The 20,199-nt window shown below is 46.3% G+C and overlaps 1 long non-coding RNA gene, 2 other non-coding genes and 1 pseudogene across 3 annotated transcripts; 3 read left to right on the top strand and 1 right to left on the bottom strand.

Moving 5' to 3' along the window:
- The first annotated feature begins 6,090 nt into the window (after nucleotides 1-6,090).
- On the top strand, nucleotides 6,091-6,162 carry trnaa-ugc (transfer RNA alanine (anticodon UGC)). Its single transcript has one exon. It is a non-coding gene; the product is annotated as a tRNA-Ala (tRNA).
- A 221-nt stretch (nucleotides 6,163-6,383) lies between these two features.
- Nucleotides 6,384-11,224, top strand: LOC137314483 (uncharacterized). Its single transcript, XR_010961208.1, has 3 exons — nucleotides 6,384-6,502; nucleotides 9,103-9,193; nucleotides 10,991-11,224. It is a non-coding gene; the product is annotated as an uncharacterized lncRNA (long non-coding RNA).
- trnas-cga (transfer RNA serine (anticodon CGA)) lies at nucleotides 10,628-10,709 on the top strand. The gene has a single exon. It is a non-coding gene; the product is annotated as a tRNA-Ser (tRNA).
- A 744-nt stretch (nucleotides 11,225-11,968) lies between the features above and the next one.
- LOC137314485 (zinc finger protein 235-like) lies at nucleotides 11,969-19,727 on the bottom strand (annotated as a pseudogene).
- Between the last annotated feature and the right edge of the window lie 472 nt (nucleotides 19,728-20,199).

Here is a 20,199-nt window from a genome sequence, read left to right as displayed (position 1 = left end):
CTCCTGGAGCTTAAGATAAATTAATTTTTTAAAATGATGCTTCAGACAATGACGGATATCTGGACTCAGAACTGCCCATCCAGTGGCGCAACTCCCGCCCCTCACACACTCCGATTGGTTGGAGGACCAACTGTCCGCACAGCCGTCCAGTCAATTTACCATAAGACCATAAGAGATAGGAGCAGGAGTAGGCTATTCGGCCCCTCGAGCCTGCTCCGCCATTAAATGAGATCATGGCTGATTTGATTTTTACCTCAACTCCACTTTCCCGCCCTTTCCCCATATCCTTTGACTCCCTTGCTGATCAAAAATTTGTCTAACTCAGACTTGAATGTATTCAATGACTCAGCCTCCACAGCTTTTTGGGGTAAAGAATTCCAAAGACTCACGATGCTCTTGGAGAAGAAATTCCTCCTCATTTCCGTCTTAAACGGGTGACCCCTTATTCTGAGACTATGCCCCCTAGTTTTAGATTCCCCCATGAGGGGTAACATCCTCTCAGCATCTACGCTATCGAGTCTCCTCAGAATCTTGTCTGTTTCAATTGGATCTCCTCTCATTCATCTAAACTCCATTGAGTATAGACGCAGCCTGTTCAATCTTTCATCATAAGACAACCCTTCCATACCCGGAATCAACCTCGTGAACCTTCTCTGAACTGCCTCAAATGCAAGTATGTCCTTCCTTAGAACTGTACGCAGTACTCCAGTTGTGGTCTCACCAGCACCCTGTACATTTGTAGCATGACTTCACTGCTTTTATACTCCATCCCCCGAGACATAAAAGCCAATATTCCGTTTGCCTTCCGGATTACCTGCTGCACCTATATGTTGAATTGTGTCTTTCTTGCACGAGGAAACCCAGATCCCTCTGTACTGCAGCATTTTGTAGTATTTCTCCATTCAAATAAAAAAGCAAAATATTTTTTTCCTCCCAAAGTGGATGACTTCACATTTTCCCACATTATATTCCATCTGCCAATTTTTGCCCATTCGCTTAACCAGGCAACATCCCTTCGCAGACACGTTGTGTCCTCATTGCAACTTGCTTTTCCACCTATCTTTGCATCATCAGCAAATCTGGCCACAAGACACTCTGTTCCTCCATCCAAGTCATTGATATACATTGTAAATAATTGAGCCACAGTACTGATCCCTGCAACACCCCACGAGTTATATGAAATGCCTATAAATTTCCGCTCCTCCTATTGGTCCGGATCTCTCCTTAATCGCCAGGCGGGATGAATGGTGAGACTGGCGGTCCCGAGGTGCATTTGGAAAATAAACATAAATTGAACCCTTCAGTTAATAAAACGAAATTAATAAAAGTCACTGAAATGTTTTTTTCTGGAGTTCACCAAATTCGGGGTGGAGGGGGGAGGGCTTCTATGCTGTGTGTTTGTGCCGGTTTAAATGGCTCGAAGCGCTGGGGTTTCAGTTTATTTTATTATCCTTGGTCCAAACGCGCTCTCCCTGCTTCCAATGTCTTTGTTTTTCGGCCTGATATAAAGATCATCAATGGCGGCTGTACCACCCAGCATGCAGCGCGGTTCAGATTGTGCCCTATCTGAGTCAGTGGAGCCCAGCGCGCAGGCGCTGTAGTGACTCATTATCGGGCAGTGTGTCCTGAGCATGCGCGGCCAGTCGAGGCTGCGGGAGGAGCGCGTTCGGTGCAGGTCAGAGGATCGGAGCAAGAGGCTCAATAAACCCCGGGGCCCGGGTCCGGGCTCAGGCCCAGGCTCAGGCTTTACAAACCCCGAGTGCGGCCCCAGACCCGAATATAAAACAGTGAACATTATCCCCCCCTCACTACCCGCCGGGAAATGAAGGGGAAATGGGGATCGGTCAGGGAGCGTCTGTAAATGAAGGAGAAATGGTGATCGGTCAGGGAGCGTCTGTAAATGAAGGAGAAATGGTGATCGGTCAGGGAGCGTCTGTAAATGAAGGAGAAATGGTGATCGGTCAGGGAGCGTCTGTAAATGAAGGAGAAATGGTGATCGGTCAGGGAGCGTCTGTAATTGAAGGAGAAATTGAGATCGGTCAGGGAGTGTCTGTAAATGAAGGAGAAATGGTAATCGGTCAGGGAGCGTCTGTAAATGAAGGAAAATGGTGATCGATCAGGGAGCGTCTGCAATTGAAGAAGAAATGGTGATCGGTCAGGGAGCTTCTGCCAATGAAGGAGAAGTGGTGATTGGTCAGGGAGCATCTGTAATTGAAGAACTGGTGATCGGTCAGGGAGCGTCTGTAATTGAAGAACTGGTGATCAGTCAGGGAGCGTCTGTAAATGAAGGAGATATGTGATTGGTCAGGGAGCATCTGTAAATGAAGGAGATATGTGATTTGTCAGGGAGCGTCTACAAATGAAGCAGAAATGGTGATCGGTCAGTGATCGTCTGTAAATGAAGGAGCAATGGTGATCTCTATATCTTTATTCATCCGAGCTCGAGCTTTGGATGCTGTTCCTTTCCTCCTCTTGGGAATCTGTCTACTCTGTACCCAAACCAACTCCTCCTTGAAGGCCTCCCATTGTTCAATTACTGTTCTGCCTGCCAATTTTTGATTCCAATCCACACGGACAAGATCCCTTTTTAACTCACTGGAATTTGCCCTCCTCCAGTTAAGAATTTTCACATTTGACTGTCCCCTGTCCTTTTCCATAACTGTTCCAAACCGAATGAGATTATGATCACTGCTGCCCCACTGAAACATGCTCCACCTGCCCCACTTCATTCTCCACACCGAGCCCACTGCTGTGCTCACACTCACTCTCTCACATTCACTCTTTCACACTCCCTCTCTCACACTCACTCTCACATTCACTTTCTCACATACACTCTCACGCTCACTCTCTCACACTCACTCCCTCACACTCACTCTCACTCACTCTCTCACATTCACACTCTCACATTCACTCTCACGCTCACTCACATTCACTCTCTCACACTCACCCTCTCACACTCACATTCACTCTCTCACATTCAATGTCTCGCATTCACTCTCTCACACTCACTCTCTCACATTCACTCTCTCACACTCACATTCACTCTCTCACACTCACTCTCTCACACTCACTCACATTCACTCTCTCACACTCTCTCTCACTCACTCTCTCTCACACTCACTCACATTCACTCTCACACTCACTCTCTCTCACACTCACTCTCTCACACTCACTCTCTCACACTCACTCTCTCACACACTCTCACACTCACTCTCTCACATTCACTCTCACCCTTTCACTCTCTCACCCTTTCACTCTCTCACATTCACTCTCTCAACCTTTCACTCATGGTTGAGGGCCACTGAAAGATGATGCGATGGGTTTGGATTGCAGCAGAGGGAGGAGGGAGAGTGTGTGGGACGGGGATTTACAGCTTTGAGGCACAATAGAGGAAAGAATGTTTTGTAGACACTAGAAGTGTCTGTTCTGAATTTCTATCCTGTACTTACAGTGATGACTTTTATAAACTCCTTTTGCAGGGTATTAGAAGGGGAGGATTTGCAGAGGGAAACTCAAACCAAACAGCACGCCAAGATCTGACAGAGTCACTCGATTCATCAGAACCTGAATATCATCGGCCTTTGAATGTGGAAGGAGAAATGTTTGTCTGTTCTATCTGTGGGAGAAGATTTCAAACATCAGTGTGAGTGGAAAAGCACCGAGACACACACACTCAAGTGAGAGTGTTCCAGTGCACTGACTGTGGAAAGAGCTTTAACCAGTTACACAGCCTGAAAAAACATCACACCGTTCACAGCGGGGAGAAACCGTCCACGTGTTCTGTGTGTGGACGAGGCTTCAACTGATCGTCCAACCTGGAGAGACACAAGGACACCCGGACCATGGAGAAACCGTGGAAATGTTGGGACTGTGGGAAGGGATTCAATTACCCTTCAGAGCTGGAAACTCATCGACGCATTCACACTGGGGAGAGGCCGTTCACCTGCTCCGTGTGTGGGAAGGGATTCACTCGATCATCCGACCTGCTGAAACACCAGCGAGTTCACACTGGGGAGAGGCCGTTCTCCTGCTACGTGTGTGGGAAGAGATTCACTCGGTCATCCACCCTGCTGACACACCAGCGAGTTCACTCTGATGAGAGACCTTTTAAATGCTCTGACTGTGGGGAGAACTTTAAAAGCAGAAACGAACTGCTGAGATATCAACGCAGTGACACCGGGGAGAGGCCGTTCACCTGCTCCGTGTGCGGGAAGAGATTCACACTGTCATCACAACTTTTGTCACACCAGCGAGTTCACACTGGGGAGAGGCCGTTCACCTGCTCCGTGTGTAAGAAGAGATTCACTCATTCATCCTCCCTGCTGAAACATCAACTTGTTCAGACTGGGGAGAGACCTTTTGAATGTTCTGACTGCACGAAGAGCTCTAAATGCAGATACAAATTGTGAAGACATCGACACACTCACGTTAGGGAGAGGCCGTTCACCTGCTCCCTGTGTAAGAAGAGATTTACTCGGTCATCACACCTGCTGAGACACCAGCGAGTTCACTCTGATCAGAGACCTCTGAAATGTTCTGACTGTGAGAAGGGCTTTAAAACAAATGATCTGAAACACCAACACACTGACACTGGGGAGAGACTGTTCACCTGCTCCATGTGTGGGAAGGGATTCACAAATTCATCTGACCTTCTGAGACATCAACTTGTTCACACTATTGAGTGATCTTTTAATGCAGTAACTTTGAGAAGAGCTTTAAAAGCAGAAATGAACTGCTGACACATCAACTCACGCACATTGTGGAGAGACTGTTCACCTGCTCCGTGTGTGGGAAGGGATTCACTCAGTCATCACATGTGCTGAGACACCAGCGAGTTCACAAGTGACTGCAGGGGTTGGATTCTGCAGTTAATCCCATCCAGGATTGAACTACGGTGTTTCGAGTCAGGAAGAACAACGTGTAAGGATTAACCCATTAACAGATAGAATTTAGTATAATTATAATCAATAGTAGAAGTAGAACAAAATGTACTGTGAATCTATGTATCTATAAATGTAAACTGTACTGTGTATTAATATAGAATGAACCATGTAACGTGTATTCAATAAGAAAGTGCTGGTGGGCCGAGAAGGATGCATGATGGTTATTATAGTCAAGTTTGCAGTTAAAACTAAAAGGATGCTGACAACAGTAAAGTGGGAATGAACAGACCTAAGGGAGGAATGTGCTGTGATAGCATAATGTCTAAAAGACATGTAGATAAAGGGACTGAAGGTTCATTAAATCAAGGTGTCTCTCAGGCATAAAATGCAGTGAGTGGGGGATAGTTACATAATATAAATTGATTATTTCTCCAGTAAAATGCAGTGAGTGGGGCATAGTTACATAATATAAATTGATTATTTCTCCAGTAAAATGCAGTGAGTGGGGGATAGTTACATAATATAAATTGATTATTTCTCCAGTAAAATGCAGAGTGGAGTGCACACCCACCACGGGTGGCCTCATAAAATGAGGACAATCAGTTCTTCTTTCCTTGGTTAGAGGGTTTTGTGATCTGGGGATTTAGTTCAGTGGTCGAGCGCATGTTTCGCATGTGTTGAGGTCCTGGGTTGAACTCCCAGTGTCTTCCTCAATAGTTTTTCACCAGAATGACCCACCGAATGTTGAATGACGCTTTTTGAGCTCAGCGAGTTCCAACTTCTGAGGCTCCACAAGCATTAAATTGTCCCGGAGCGGGACTTCATCTCACGGTCCCCTCAACAGCTCAACTCAAAGCAGCCGCCGACTGAGGGGAATGTGTGACGGTGCAATATCGAGCGAGCAGTCCCAGCTCTTGTTCCTGTTTGACGCTCTGTCATTCTTCCATCTCACTTTATGATTCAGAGGTTGGATTTCAGCCTTGTCACTGACCATTAGCGATTGGGTTTTTTTTATTTCCGCAGACTTTTTTTTTGGAAAGTTCAAAGTAAAGAGGAGCAGAAACCCCGTGAACTGAAGCAGAGGTTGAACATTGTGAACACGCGGGACCGCTGGGCATCTCGATGTCCTGGAGAGACGGAGCAGAAAGCTCACGGCTTCACTTCTAAAGTGTCTGCTTGTTTATTTCTCAGGTACCTTTTGACCCGTGGGGATGTCGCTCAGTGGAAGAGCGCATGCTTTGCATGTATGAGGTCCCGGGTTCAATCCCCGGCATCTCCAAACAAGTTACATTTCAAATTTTGTATTCAACTGTGAGAATATCATCTGAGACTCGCCTCACATTGACACACAAGGAGAGACAAGAGTTTCTTCACCTCGCGAAAAACCGAACGCTCCGCACAGAATATCATTCAATGGGAGAACGCCCACGGTGTTTCAATGGCGCCCATCTCATGGTTGAACAGCTTGCCCAGTGATCGATTATTTCCAGTTTCACAGATTGGGGGGAAGCAGCGGACCGGCGTTCCGACCACAAAGAGGGAAGAATAGTCTGGATGTTGGGAGCTTCTTCTTTTCCCAGAGAGGACTGAGCATCTGGAATGTATTCCCGGCTGGTGTGGTGGGTGCTGACCCTCTCTGGTGCGGTGGGTGCCGACTCTCTCTGGTGTGGTGGGTGCTGACCCTCTCTGGTGCGGTGGGTGCCGACCCTCTCTGGTGCGGTGGGTGCCGACCCTCTCTGGTGCGGTGGGTGCTGACTCTCTCTCCGCCTTTTTTCTGTTTTTTTTCTGGTTTGTAACCGCTCCCAGGAGATTCCATGTTCCCGGTGGGTGGGGCTGGTGGTGTGTGTAGGAAGTGTCCAGTCACAATGCTCCAGGCATGTGGGGCAGGATTGATGAACCAACTGGTCTTTTCCTGCCCGTCATGTCCGTCTGTAACCCCAGCTCGTCAAGGTGTTTTTAGTGAAGTGATCTTTAAACACAAAACCCTCAACTGGGACAAGTCCTGCGTCCGTCTATAGTGAAATGAGATTCAATGCTGTCTGGGCCTCACCTTGTCCTCCTCCTTTTACATTATTATATTGTCCGCACACAGTGATATGTTTGGTTAAGATGAAAATACAAATTATCCGCTCTGGGCTCCTCCAGTCTCTCTGTGTTTCTCTCTCCTCCTAAACTGACTGACTGTCAGATAATAGTAACTGGTGTCCTCTCCATCCCGTTCTCAACACCCAGACAGGACCAGTTACTGAATAAATTCAACACTCACAGACAGTCCAGTGTCAGACAGTTACAGACGGTTTCTCTCCACCTTTCCTTACAGGACTGGCGAATGATGAATGCCCCGTCAGACCGGTTGATAGACAGTAAAAGGGACAGTGACCGTCTCACCAATAGCACCGGAGGTCTGTTCACAGACACAGAATCAGTCTTTCCCTTTCTATCAGTGTGTCTATATTACGCTCAGTAACAGTATCCCGCCTCCTTGTACAGCACTGGGGAGAGAGAAAGACAGACAGACAGAGAGAGACACACAGACAAACAGACACAGTATCAGTCTCACACTTCCCATCAGTGTGTCCGTTTCACACTCAGTAACAATATTCCACCTTCATTTACAGCGCTAGAGAGAGATAAAAACAGACAGGCACAGTATCAGAATTACACTTCCTATCAGTGTCTCTGTATCACTCTCAGTAACAGTATCCCACCTTCATAATCTGTTCAAGAGAGAGAGAGAAACTGACCTGTAATGTCCTGTTCACACAGAGTAACAAATTGGAAAATATTCCATTCCAATTGCTATTTCAAGGTGGAGTGACAGAAGATGCAGTCTCATCTCTCACTGATATTATTTCAGAGACAGACACATTATTAATCCCACTCTCAGGGACAGTGTCACACATTTAACCCTCTCTTGCCTGTTGTCCCCTCTGCAATCTTGCAGCTCAGGGCCGTTCTGTATTACTCTCAGTGACCGAGAGTTTCACTCCGATTGAAATAAACTGGGACTGTTGCTGCCTGATATTAATCCTACACGGTCCCAGCAAATACACCGACTCCCACTTTCCTCCCCCGTTTCTCCAGGATTGGTTTGAGGAATCCTCCCTCCAGTTTCGGAGTCAAACGTCACTTTATCAGTAAGGGAGCCAAGAATGAACAGAACCCATTGGCTCATTCCACAGCCGCTCACTTTATCTCTGAAAGACTATTTCCCATCAAAAGAGCCCGAGAGAAACAGCAGGGATGGAAACCTCGAGTTTAATAGTTGGAGATTGTAAAGTCAGTCTGGATTCCAGCGTTAGGCACTGGTGGAATCCCATCTGTTTCCCATTCTGGTGCCTGTTCCTGCACTGCCTGTGGAGCCCATTCCCTCTGACCTTTCCCCCAGACCCACTTCCTTTGCTCAGACAGGCGGGAATGGAGAGATCACGGCACCCGGGGGAAGGGAGCAAAGAGCAGCCTCGTTACAGCAGCTCATCGCTCCGGGACCGTGTCCGCAGATGGGCTCAGAGATCGGCATTGAGTCCGGGGGAAGGGCAGGGGGAGTCCGGGGGCTGTTTGTAAGAGGCGGAGTGGATCAGGAACTGGTCCCAGAACATGGAGTGAGAGGGGGGGAAGGGAGAGGTCATTCTCGGGCTGTGTGTGGACAGGGTGTGTCCAGGGGAAGGGAGAGAGAATGGGAAGAACCTGCTATTAAAACCATTGCTGCTTTCTCTCCCCAAACCAGGAGTGAATGGTCCTGGTTTAGTTCCAGTCTCACCCTGTTTATTGTTATTGGACAGTGAAGAGTGGAAACAGAGCCGGACAGTAAGGATGTGGGGAGTTATACAAAGAGCATCTATTGCAGGCATCAGGTGAGAAGTGTGAAGGACACAATTTAAACAGCGGCTGTTTATTTTCGGTTGAACGGTTAGTCCCATGGGAGAGGGGATGAGAAACCTGACCTGGACAAAGGTCCCTGCCCCATCGGGTAGTCCCATTCATGGATCAGTGCAGGGGTTGGGTTGTGTCTGGATGTCACTAAATTGTTGTAAAACAGCCCAACACACCTGGTGTGCAGAAGCTGAGTGCTGCAGTGGAGTCAGACACTGACACTGTTTGTATCGCTGGTTTTCATTTGTGGATATTCAAAATGATCATTAGAGATATTAAACTGATCACTTTTCCATTTTCAACCTCACCGTTTCTTGAGTTACAACAGATCATTTTCTTTCCACAGGCGAATCCTTGAATGATCCAGAATGAATGTGATGTTTCCTCCACCCGAGGCACAAGGAGGAGTGCAGCCAGCTCCTTCTCACACACAGGAGGTACATTATCACCCACCGAGCACAGAGACACAGACAGGTCATCAGTTCCACAGTCTCAGACAGCAGAAGTAGTCAGTCCCACACTGATCCCAAGTTCCAGAGACACAATTTCAATCCAACATTCAAACAGAGCGGGTGAGGCAGACTCTGTTCCATTTGCCCCGAACTCTGTCCCGCTGACAGGTAGATACAAAAATCACAGTCCAAAATCACACTCTCAGATTGAAAGGCACTGTGTCAATCTCACAATCGGGCAACATAGCTACGAATTAAATACCAGAGAGAAATCACACATGGTATCCGATTGAAAGGGACAGAATGAATCCCAATAATGTACCCGAGATTCCAATTGAATACTAGCCCAGAACTCTCTCACACATGACTTTAATACATGAAATATCCATTCGAAAAGTGTACCATTTGCTACAAATCCAAACCTCACGTACAGTATCGATTGAGAAATACTGAAAGATAGTAAACCTGAGAAGCAAATTAGATACCAGTTCAGAATGCACTCGCAGAATGAAATTTAAAGATAGAGTATCAATTCTATTAGTGCAGACTGAGGTACACATTATATACCAGTCCAAAAATCTCATACAATATTAGACTGAAAGATACAGTATCAATTCCATTTCTACAGACTGATCTACACATTACAAACCAATTCAAAAATGTCACCTTATCAGTTTGAAAGATTCATTATCATCCACAATAGTACTCAGATTTAATAGTAGTCCAAAAAGCACACAAATTATCTGATTAAAACCTCCAACATTAAATCCTAAAGTTCGTCCATATTTACAGATACAGAATGAAACTCACATTCAGATACAGTACCAGAGACACACAGACACAGAATGAATCCAACACTCACAGATACAGAAGGAATCCCAAACTCACATACAGTACTGGAGACTGACAGACACAGAGTTAATCCCACACTCTCATCAAGTACCAGGGACTGATAGGTACAGTATGAATCCCACACTAACATGCAGTATGAGTAACTGCATATTTAGGATGAATTCAACTCCCACATACAGTACTGGGGACTGTATATAAAGAATGAGTCCCACACTCACATGGAGAAACAGAGACTGACAGATACCGAAAGAATCCCACACTAACACACAGTATGAGAGACTGCATATAAAGAATGAATCACAAACTCTCACACACAATGCTGACAAGATACAGAATCAATCCCAAGTTCACACACTGTACCAGAGACTGACAGATACAGAATGAATCCCACACTCACACACTGTACCAGAGACTGACAGATACAGAATGAATCCCACTAAACTATCAGAGAATCAGCACAGACCAGGGATCAGGGCCTTTCACCTGTCGGAGAGAACATTGTATCACAGATCGCTTGTGATAAACCTACACATTCTGATTTACAGCCGTGCATAACAGATGTTTGTAGCTGCGATGGCCGAGTGGTTAAGGCGTTGGACTCGAAATCCCCTGGGGATTTCCTGCGTACGTTCGAATCCTCCTCGCAGCGCTACTTCTTAAAGTTATTTTTACTGCTCAAATAACGATGAACTGGAGTTGACGAACCGTATTCCCTCTCTCAGAGAGACTCTCCAGCGCGGCTCATGCTTTTAATTCGGAGCCCAATGGTCTCTTGCAAAATTGCGAGACACGTGAAGGAATCTCTCCCAAGCTCCATCTTTAATTCTGCCCGTTCGCAGAACTTGACATTGATCCTATTTCTTCCTATACTTTGATCCCACCTTGTCTCTGTCTCTGACTCTCTGTGTTTTTCCCTCATGGACTTCTCAGGCTTCGTTGAACGGCCACGGATGATCGAACCTGGAACACCGGCAGTGAAGGGTAAAGATGGAAAGACTGAGACGGGGGGAGAAGCAAAGGTGCAACCCAGCTGATGAATTCGTAACTAATGTCCACACATTTATGTCTCTTCACCCTCACAGTGAAACATCAGCAATTTGAGTCCAGTCCACTTATGGTAGAGTGGATAATATGCAGATGTTGAGACAGACATCAATCGAACCGTTGCCGTGGTGATGAAAGCTCCGAATCCTAAACACTGAACCACAAGGAAACGCTGAAAATTCTGTGAACAAGCAGACCAACGCGGCCTTTCCCACTCGCCCCTTTGTAATTCAGGTCCTTTTCGTGTCAGACAAGCTGCTCGCACAAAATGGCATTTTCTGTTCGAACTACTATCGGGACAGAAGGTGATGTTCAGGCAATGACAGCACCAAGTGCAAGTCGGCATGGACATGGAATGGAAAGTGAGGGAAAATACTCCCACAAGCTGCTGATGGACATGTTTCCATTTCCAAAATTCACGCATCGAATCACTGCAGCTCCTGGGAAAACTCTAAGGCAACGCAGGTCTATCGGGCATCGTTTGAAGCAACTGGCAGTTTAAAGTGTCATCTCCTGCTGCTCCTGTGGGGAGTGAGGGAGAGACACTGTCGGTATCTGCGTACAGTTTGATTTTGTACAGAACTGTACAGAGAAGGAGCAAATATACCGCGGCTGTGAGATATCCGTAGTCAGAAACTGAAAAGAAGGGAGAGATAAGAGGCCTGAGAATAAACACAGAGCTGAATGAATCACTGAAGAGTGAAAGAAAAATAAATGTCATCAGTTCCACTTTATCTCGTGCTCAATCCTGGTGGTTAAAATTCAGTGCTCCCATCACCGCGTGGTTCCATTCCCAGTCAGAGAATTAACTTTAACAAGAGTTATGAACTTAATAAATAATTACATGAAGCTAATTAAACCCTGTTCGTAGTTGAATGACTGTTTTAATCACCATTAATCAACCAATAACGTTCTGTTTCAGACTGAAGGAGATGCCGACATGGTTACCGAGAGACAGACAGACAAAACTTTAATAAGATTTTTGTGCTTTGCATGTGATGAAATTTCATCGTTTTACAGACTGGATCTTAAGAGTGCGATTAAAAGCTCAGTGCAGCCGTTGTTAAATTTAACATTAACAGGCAATTGTCGCCGTTTATCACAGGAACGCCCGAACCGGTTCTCCGATGAAGATGAAAGTAACGCAACGGGGAACATCTGATCCAACACGAAAGGCATCGGGCTATGACAAAAATCCCCACCGTTTTGCTTTTCCAAAATAAAGGGTGTGACATTTATTCTCTGAAAATAGAAACAGTCTGGTCTCACTCACTACAGTAATCTCTCTGTCACAGCGAACCAGCTCTCCTACTGCGAGTGTGACCTCCCTTCGGGCCTTTCGGGGGCTTGTCTCAAGATGAATTGTGATTTCCGTGAAGCCAATGTTCCATTCCTTTATATGATTCATGTGCCTGATTTCCGACCGCAGGGTAAATGGTGGAATATCAGCCCTGCTCAGCCGGCAATGATCACGGTACATTTTCTTGCAGACAAAACACACATTGAAACCCTGGAATTTTGATACGATGAATCCTGAGGAAAAATAAAATAAGGACTCGAATCATCAAACTTTTGCGCCAACCGATTGCGCCACCGAGTCAGGTGGAAAAATCATCCGCTAAATCAGTAATTCACTGAGCTAAACCTTGAGGCTGCAGTGACCAATATAACAGCTGTCTACTGTCAGTTTACTTTTACAAAATCAAGAGTTGGAGCTTGCAGGAGTGAAAATCCAACAAGCCGGTCTTCACTCTTAAAGCAGCAACTGTGAAGTTAAGAGAAACGTGCCGGAGAAATACTCGATTTCAGCGCGGTGACACTGGGCCAGAGTAAAGCTCAGTTAATATGATCGCCGAGTGGCCAGAGGGTGGATTTGGAATTCCTGAGCGACCGCACTGTGAATTTTCCAGATCTGCTTGGAGCACCAATCCCTTCAATTCATCACTTACAGGGAAAATTCGATTCTCGGTTTCTTTTCCCTGAGCTTGGCGAGATCTTAAAAATTGAAAGCGACCAATATCAGAGCGAACCTCATCACCGACATGCTCACAGATACAGAGCGGCCACACTCTGCTTCAGTGAGATGAAAGCCCAGAGCGGTTTCAAGGTCGAATGCAATGAAAGTGCAGGTCATTGAGGTGCCTTTAAATTCCTGATTCTTTGAACTGAACTTCTTCCGAAAGTGCTTGAGATTCAGGTGGAGTGATTTGGGGATTTATTTTTCTCTTTGCAAAGTTTGAACCGCACGTCAAGATCAAAAGTCTAGGGTTAAATTAGGGATTCTCCAGGGTATGAACCTCGAATTGAGAATTATACCCCGAACTCAACGAGCCCAGAAACAAGAACGTGTCACGGACACATTCTATGAGAGGGCTGTCTGTATAATGAAAAGGCATTTTTGAAGAGACTTCCTGATCAGTTCCGTGTTGGCTCCTGCACAAAACACGAACACCACACTGTGTGTTTTTCCTTCCAAAATTCACTGAACACCATGAATTGAACAAAGGCACCGCTGGGAGTTGAACCGAGGATCTCTTGTTTACTGGCCAAGCGCTTTAACCAACTGAGGCACAGAGCCAAGTCATGGGATCATTTCCCACCTCCTCTCATTAATATCTATCAGCTACACGTCACATTCTGTTGTGAGCTCAGACTGTTTGATCTTTGTCTATTTCACTTGCCCGTTTCCCTGTGAATCCCGATACTGACTGCGTTTCAAGCTGTGTTTATCTTTCTGTGTCCATCAGTGCTTTGATACACGAATGAATATTTGTGCTTGTGTTTGTTACTTTAAATAAATTAGGGATGGACAATTCTCGCTCTGACACTGAAGAACTAATTGAGCAAATTTCACAGTGAAGAGTTGTTTATTGTGGTGCTGAAACGAAAAAAAAATCGTAAAAGGTGCAAAGAGGGAAAACGAGAAAAACTTGTGAGTGAAATTAAGGACAACTTTCAAGGTTTTTACACGTATATTAAGAGAAAGAAGGGTGACGAAGAGTAATGTGGGCCCTTAAAGATGGATAGGGGTGATATTGTAATTGAAATTCAGGAAATGGCAGACTTGCTAAATACTCACAGAAAATCATGAGGATAATGTACCAGAGGCACGAGGAAAACTGAAAATAAATCAAGGGGATTCAGTGTAAGTAAAATAATGGTATTGGAGAAAACAATTAGACTAAAGATAGACAAATCTCCAGGACCTGATGTTTACCATCCCAGGGGACTAAGGGGAATAGGTGAGGAAATTGTACATGCTTTAGTCATGATCGTTCAAAACTCTCTTGATTCAGGAATTGTTCCATGGATTGAAAAAATTGCCAATGTCATTCCGTTTTATACGAAGGGTAGGAGAGATAAAGCAGGAAATTATAGACCTATTAGTCTGACGTCTGTTGTGGGGAAGTTACCAGTATCTGTTATTAGGGAAAGAATGACTGAGCACTTGGATAAACATGAATTGATCAGAGAGAGCCAGCATGGATTTGTAAAGTGTAAGTCAAGTCTAACGAAAATAGTTGACCTTTTTGAAGATGTAACTAACGTGGTAAATGATGGAGTGTCTATGGGGGTTATGTGTATATTGACTTCCAGAGGCATTCGTTAAGGTTTAACATCAGAGACTGTTAACAGAAATGAGAACATGTGGAATTCAAAGCAACCGATTGACATGGGGAGGGAGTTGGTTTGGAGGTAGGAGACAGAGAGTAGGGTTAATGGGTATGTACTCAAATTGACAGGATTTGATTAGTGGTGTCCCCCAGGGATCTGCATAAATGAGGCAGATAAAGGAATAGAGAGCGGTATATCCAGGTTTGTCGACGACACCAAGTTTGGCGCAGTGAGTAGTGTAGATGGGAGCATAAAGTTATAAAAGGAAATTGATAGATTCAGTGAGTTGGTAAAACTGTGTCAGATGGAGCTTACATAGAATTACATCGAATGTACATCACAGAAACAGGCAATTCGACCCAACTAGACTATACCGGTGTTTATGCTGCAGACGAGCCTCCTCCAACCCCTCTTCATCTAACCCTATGAGCAAACCCGAATATTCCTTTCTCCTCCATGTGTTTATCTCGCTTCACCGTAAATGCATCCATGCGATTCGCCTTAACTACTCCTTGTGGGAGCGAGCTGCACATTCTAACGCCTCTCTGGATAAATATGCCTCTCTTGAATGCCAGATTGGATTTATTGATGACTTTTATATTCATGGCCCGAAGTTCTCACATCCCCACTCCCAAAAGTACAAACACCTTATCGACATCTGACCGATCAAACCCTTGCATAATCTTAAAGTCCTGTATCAGGTCACCCTCAGCCTTCTCTTTTCGATACAAAAGAGCCCCAGACTGTTCAAAGTTTCAATCTGGGGAAATGTGAGGCCATCCACTTTGGCCCGAAGCAAGATAAATCAGAGTATTTTCAAAATGGTGAGAAGCCAGGAACTGGGGGTGAGCAGAGATACTTCGGGAAATCAGGAAGAGTTGGCAGACAGGTGCAAAAAATAATTAAAATGGCTAATGGAATGTCGGCCTTTATCTCAAGGGAACTGGAATTCAAAAGGGTGGAAGTTATGTTAGAATTCTATAAACTCTGTTGAGGCCACATTTCGAGTATGGCATTCAGTCCTGGGCACCAGACCTCAGGAAGGATATATTGGCCTTGCAGGAGGTGCAGCGCAGAAAGACCAGAATGATACCGGGGCGAAAATGGTTACATTACGAGGGCAAGTTGCGTGGACAAGGTTTGTATTTCCTCGTGTATAGAGGATTAAGTGGTGATGTAATTCAGGTGTTGAAGGTGATTCAATGATCCAATGGTGGGTGTGTGAGTTGGTGCTGAATCGGTCCCCTTCAGTGAAGAGAGGGTCAGCGGGCGCCTGACAGACACGGCTCGGAACGGGACTCGCTTCTCTCCGGCGGCAGCGGCTGGTTTAGAGAGATCTCTCTGTCTGCTGCTGTTACTCCGCCTCCCGCACTCTGGGAGAACCGCGGAGCTCGGTCCTCATTTTTCTCTTATGGATCCGGCTCCATCCGTTTACTGTTGACGGGAGTGCGTCTGATACCAAGTCAGTCAGAAGCGGGTGCAAATCACAACATAGGCACAGGCCCAAGGACTGGGGACTGGTTTGATATTGGGTCCTTTTTAAGGGATAGGCTGTAGAATGTTTGTATAATAATAATGATCAGAATTAACTTTGATACAATGAAGTTTTTCTCAGTTATTTCTCATTTCCACCCTCACCAGTTTTATACAGTAACAGGTAACAATGTTTGAGGGATGTGATGTCCAGTGTTGGTGGAATCAGTGTAATTTAACTTGATACATTGAAGAATCTCTTGTCCATCCCAGGCTCTTACCTTAGGTTGAGACCCTCACCTAGTTTAAAATCGGTCACTCACTGATATAAATAAACCAGTAACAATCCCGAAACCTCAGCGGGGATATTTGTTCCGATACTTAGTGACGGTCCCAATTTCCACTGAAATTCTCAATCAGCAAATCCCAGAGGCTGTTTCGGGTTTGACAAACTGTGAAACAGATTGTTTTAAAAGCCGGAAAGAGGGAAAAACTGGTGGTTGATATGAAGTGTTATACATTATCTCTTTCTGTTTCAGATTTACAATTTCTCTTTGTGTGTTACTGACAGGAGAGGCTATAACGGAGCCCAGTGACTGGGTAACGAGCTGCACTGAGTCATTGGCCTGTGTTACAGACCGGCTCGTTGGACCTGCTCATTTCGTGAACTCGCTGGTGTCTCAGCACGTGTGATGACTGAGTGAATCCCTTCCCACACACGGAGCAGGTGAACAGTCTCTCAACCAATGGGCATGCGTTGATGTGTCAGCAGTTCATTTCTGCTTTTAAGCTCTTCTCACAGTCACTGCATGAAAAGGTCACTCAATAGTGTGAACAAGTTAATGTTTCAGAAGGTGGGATGATCGAGTGAATCTCTTCCCACACACGGAGCAGATGAAAAGTCTCTCCCCAGTGTGAGTGCGTCAATGTCTCAGCAGTTCGTTTCTGATTTTAAATCTCTTCCCACAGTCAGAACATTTAAAGGTCACTCAGTGTGAACTCGCTGGTGTTTCAGCAGGGTGGATGACCAAGTGAATCCCTTCCCACACACTGAGCAGGTGAACGGCCCCTCCCCAGTGTGGGTGCGTTGGTGTGTCAGCAGATTAAATTTGCTTTTATACCTCTTCTCACAGTCAGAACATTTAAAAGGTCTCTCATCAGTGTGAAGTCGCTGGTGTGTCAGCAGGGCCGATGAATGAGCGAATCCTTTCCCACACACGGAGCAGGTGAACGGCCTCTCCCCAGTGTGAACTCGCTGGTGTCTCAGCAGGTTGGATGACTGAGTGAATCCCTTCCTACACACGGAGCAGGTGAACGGCCTCTCCCCAGTGTGAGTGCGTTGGTGTTTCAGCAGTTCAATTTTGCTTTTAAAGCTCTTCTCACAGTCAGAACATTTAAAAGGTCTCTCATCAGTGTGAACTCGCTGGTGTGTCAGCAGGTTGGATGACTGAGTGAATCCCTTCCCACACATGGAGCAGGAGAACGGCCTCTCCCCATTGTGAACTCGCTGGTGTGTCAGCAAGGTGGATGAATGACCGAATCCCTTCCCACACACTGAGCAAGTGAACGGCCTCTTCCCAGTGTGAACTCGCTGGTGTGACAGAAAGTGTGATGACCGAGTGAATCCCTTCCCACACACGGAGCAGGTGAACGGCCTCTCCCCAGTGTGAGTGCGTTGGTGTTTCAGCAGTTCAATTTTGCTTTTAAAGCTCTTCTCACAGTCAGAACATTTAAAAGGTCTCTCATCAGTGTGAACTCGCTGGTGTGTCAGCAGGTTGGATGACTGAGTGAATCCCTTCCCACACACGGAGCAGGTGAACGGCCTCTCCCCAGTGTGAGTGCGTTGGTGTTCCAGCAGATTCCTTTTGCATTTAAACCTCTTCTCACAGTCAGAACATTTAAAAGGTCTCTCATCAGTGTGAAGTCGCTGGTGTGTCAGGAGGCCGGATGACTGAGTGAATCCCTTCCCACACATGGAGCAGGTGAACGGCCTCTCCCCAGTGTGACGGCGTCGATGAGTATCCAGCTCTGAAGGGTAATTGAATCCCTTCCCACAGTCCCCACATTTCCACTGTTTCTCCATGGTCTGGGTGTCCTTGTGTCTCTCCAGGTTGGACGATCAGTTGAAGCCTCGTCCACACACAGAACACGTGTACGGTTTCTCCCCGCTGTGAATGGTGTGATGTTTTTTCAGGCTGTGTAACTGGTTAAAGCTCTTTCCACAGTCAGTGCACTGGAACACTCTCACTCGGGTGTGTGTGTCTCGGTGCTTTTCCACTCACACTGATGTTTGAAATCTTCTCCCATGGATAGAAGAGACAAACATTTCTCCTTCCACATTGAAAGGCCGATGATATTCAGGTCCTGATGAATCGAGTGACTCTGTCAGATCTTGACGTGATCTTTGGTTTGAGTTTCCCTCTGTAAATCCTCCCCTGTAAAAGGAGTTGAAAAAAGTTATCACTGTAAGTACAGGATAGAAATTCAGATCAGATAACTCTACTTTCTATGGAACATTATTTCCTCTCTCATTTCTCAAAGCTGAAAATCCCCTGTCCCACACACTCTCCCTCCTCCCTGTGCTGAAATCCAAACCCATCGCATCATCTTTCAGTGGCCCTAAACCGTGATTGAAAGGGTGAGAGAGTGAGTGTGAGAGAGTGAGTGTGAGAGAGAGAGTGTGAGAGAGAGAGAGTGTGAGAGAGAGAGTGTGAGAGAGAGAGAGTGTGAGAGAGAGAGAGTGTGAGAGAGAGAGAGTGTGAGAGAGAGAGAGTGTGAGCGAGAGACAGTGTGAGAGAGAGACAGTGAGAGAGACAGTGTGAGAGAGACAGTGTGAGAGAGTGAATGTGAGTACAGCAGTGGGCTCGGTGTGGAGAATGAAGTGGGGCAGGTGGAGCATCTTTCAGTGGGGCAGCAGTGATCATAATCTCATTCGGTTCAGAACAGTTATGGAAAAGGACAGGGGACAGTCAAATGTGAAAATTCTGAACTGGATGAGGGCGAATTTCATGAGTTAAAAAGGGATCTTCTCCGTGTGGATTGGAATCAAAAATTGGCAGGCAGAACAGTAATTGAACAATGGGAGGCCTTCAAGGAGGAGTTGGTTTGGGTACAGAGTAGACAGATTCCCACGAGGAGGAAAGGAACAGCATCCAAAGCTCGAGCTCCCTGGATGACTGAAGATACAGAGATCACCATTTCTCCTTCATTTACAGACGCTCCCTGACCGAACAACATTTCTAATTCATTTACAGACGCTCCCTGACCGATCACCATTTCTCCTGAATTTACAGACACTCCCTGACCGATCACCATTTTCCTTCATTTACAGACGCTCCCTGACCGATCACCATTTTCCTTCATTTACAGACGCTCCCTGACCGATCTCCATTTCTCCTTCATTTGCAGACGCTCCCTGACCGATCATCATTTCTACTTCATTTAGAGACGCTCCCTGACGGATCACCATTTTTCCTTCATTGACAGACGGTCCCTGATTCGATGAGTCACGAGGTTTGACGCTGACACTGCGCATGCTCGGAGGCCGCGGGCCGTGTGTTGAGTTTCGGGTCTGATCGAAACCGGAGCCCCCGGAGTGTAGAGAGAGAGAGGAGAATGTTCACTGTTTGATATTCGGGCCCGGGGCCGCACTCGGGGTTTGTGAAGCCCCCGCCCCCTCCCCCGGGGTTTATTAACCCGCTCCCCCCGCCCATCTCTCACCTGTTGCCGACACGATCTCGGCCTCACTCCCCGCCCGCCGCGCATGCTCAGCTCACACTGCCCGGGAGATTGACGGGAGCTCCGGACCAATAGGAAGAGCGGAGAGGGGCTGGAGGACCGAGCGGGCGGTTGGTCCTCCAACCAATGGGAGTGGGTGAGGGGCGGGACTTGCGGCACCGAGTGGGCGGGGCTGAGCCCGGATCTCCCTCATTGGCTGAAACTCTGCATCAATTTTAAACCTGATTGATGTCAAACTCGAGGGAAAAAACTGGACTTTAATAAAGGAC

This window comes from Heptranchias perlo, unplaced genomic scaffold (genome assembly GCF_035084215.1).
Source record: "Heptranchias perlo isolate sHepPer1 unplaced genomic scaffold, sHepPer1.hap1 HAP1_SCAFFOLD_513, whole genome shotgun sequence".
NCBI classification, from domain to species: domain Eukaryota; kingdom Metazoa; phylum Chordata; class Chondrichthyes; order Hexanchiformes; family Hexanchidae; genus Heptranchias; species Heptranchias perlo.
Note: the sequence above shows the minus strand (reverse complement) of the source record. Positions and strands in the feature narration are given on the sequence as shown.